Genomic DNA, 2,433 nt, shown 5'->3' with positions numbered 1-2,433 from the left:
TGCAGGAGACTGTGGGAGCTGTAAGGTGGCTCTGAAACTGGCTCCAGGTCCCTGAAGACATGCTCTGCTCAGGACCATTCTGTTCCCATCTTGGAGTGAGGTGACCCCAAGTCCAAGAAGCTCCAGGACCCCTGCTGGGGAGAGGCAGCTTGGAGCCTGCCTGGGTTTCCAGCCACTGTGGCTGGATGCAGGGTCACAGAGAGGGACACCCTGGGCTCTGTTACTACTCACACCAGTGTCTACCCTGTCCTGAAAGTCCAGCTCCAGTCTGGGTGAAGATGAACAGTGGCAATTTTGATATCCCAGATCATCCTAAGCTACTCCAGGTTCATTCCACAATATTAAATTATTGGGAGTATTTGAAAAATATGGGCCGGTTAACAGCTATGGCATTGATTTTAATGGTTTGCTCTGATCCAGATCTGGGATATAAGGAATAAGGAGGATTAGAGACCCTCAGTTGGCTAATAATGACACAAGGATCAGTAGGATAATGGGCATCAGCTGGATAAACACAGAAAAACCTCCCTCTCCCCTTTTCCTTCTCTTTCATGTCCACTATGTCGATGCTGATGTTGATGGCTATAACCAGCTCGGACATTTGAAAATGAGTGTACACTACCTGAAGGAAATCCACCACCAAAAAATATATTGAACAAGTCTTCTGGAGTTATATCAGCTTCACAGCCTCTATGGAAATTAAATCTGCCATTGTCTTTGTGATTGCATGCTTGTTCTTCACTGCCTGTGAGATACACTGTTTTCGTTTTTCTGGATTGTTTAAAACAGCAGAAGCATTTCCAATCTTTTTAAAAGCATCTGTTGCTCCAGATGCATGTTTTTTGTCTGGATGAAACTTCAAAGCAAGCTTTCTATAAGCTTTTTTCAAATCTTCATCACCAGCATCTTTTGTAACTTCAAGTACTTCATAGTAATTTTTACATTTGTTAATGCTGAGAACTCCATCTACTTGGTCTTTGGTATAGCATTTTCCACTTTTACCACCACGGGATATGCTGTCCTTTGTGCGGTGGGGTTTGCTGGGATCACTAGTACCTGATGGTGTTCCGCAATGAGGACTATTTCCAGCAGTGCTTCATTTTTCATAATTATCTCCCACAGTGCTCTATTCCCAGCTACTCAGGAAGGCTGAGGCAGGAGGACTGCTTGAGCCCAGGAGTTGAAGACCAGACTGAGCAACAGCGGGCCCAGGGCAGAGGGTAGAGCTTCTGAAGGGAGTTCTGGGCCTTCTCACGGTTGCCGGCGATCTGGGCCTCCCTGGGGATCTCTTATTCCGGTTCCCCCCAGGGTGTCAGTTGTTCTCTCTATCTGTGAATGATGTGGACATGCTGAGAAAGACAGGGCAGCAGCAGCATGGGCAGGTAGCTGTGTGCCCAGGAGGATCACAGGACACATGTTCCAGACAGTGAGATGCTGTTTCCACAGGTCTTGCACTGCCCAGGAGCAGGAGGGGAGGAACAGGTCACAGATGGTAGATAGATAGATAGATAGATAGATAGATAGATAGATAGATAGATAGATAGACAGATAGATAGATATACACAGACAGAGGGCAGACAAATAGAGAGATACCTTGTAGACAGATAAGGTATTTCATTGACAGATAACAAGGAAATGATAAAAGATAATATATAAATATAAATAAGTGACCAAATAATGTATCAAAGCTGATATAAATATAAGAAAATGATGATAAATAATATATACATAATAGATGATTGATGATTCACAGAGAAAGATAGATGATAGATAATAGATACATAGAACTATAGAGAGATAGATAGTTAGCTAGCTATCATTGGTCTCAGGCCCCAAATGATACAGGAACACTGCTCCAATTTTCAAGTCTTTCCTGTTTCTTTCACCATGTTCCCTGGACAGGACCAAAAAGATGCTGGGCATGGAAAATGGGAGCCATGGAGAAGTCTGAATTCTCCCAGGGCTGTAGCCTACTTCACTCAGTAGAAGCCCATGGCCAGAGCCTCTCCTTTCCTGTCTCACCCTCAGGTACAGGTCCAGATCATGGCCAAATCACCACGGAGACACAGGGGCAGCCTGGCACTGTCTGCTGTAGGCGTGTGAGTGGCAGGTTCCTTACCCCATTGACACAGCCCTGGGCTTGAGACCCTGTGTGCAGTCCCTGTGCTTGCTCCATGGCCCACTCCTGACTAGTCGCTGCAAGGACAGTTAGCATGGAGAGTGTGCTCAGCTGGGTTTTCCTTGGGGCTGTCTTAAAAGGTAAATAATGGAGAACCAGAGACCCTGAGTGTGTGAGTGGACAGGAGTGAGAGGGAGAGTGGATGAGTGACAGTGTCCTGACCAGGCTGCCTCTGTGTTTGCAGGTGTCCAGTGTGAGGTGCAGCTGGCGGAGTCTGGGGGAGGCCTGGTGCAGCCCTTGGGGGGGAACTGCAA

At 46.5% G+C, this 2,433-nt stretch overlaps 1 pseudogene across 1 annotated transcript; it reads right to left on the bottom strand.

Moving 5' to 3' along the window:
• Positions 1-346: 346 nt before the first annotated feature.
• On the bottom strand, positions 347-2,176 carry LOC308647397 (dnaJ homolog subfamily B member 14-like; annotated as a pseudogene). Its single transcript has 3 exons — positions 2,120-2,176; positions 1,202-1,286; positions 347-1,124 (listed from the first exon to the last, which is right to left on the bottom strand). The product of its transcript is annotated as a dnaJ homolog subfamily B member 14-like (transcript).
• Positions 2,177-2,433: the final 257 nt, after the last annotated feature.

The sequence above is a fragment of the Spermophilus citellus genome, assembly GCF_964194105.1.
Source record: "Spermophilus citellus genome assembly, chromosome: 4".
Classification (NCBI taxonomy): Eukaryota; Metazoa; Chordata; class Mammalia; order Rodentia; family Sciuridae; genus Spermophilus; species Spermophilus citellus.
This window is presented reverse-complemented; position numbering and strand designations above follow the sequence as displayed.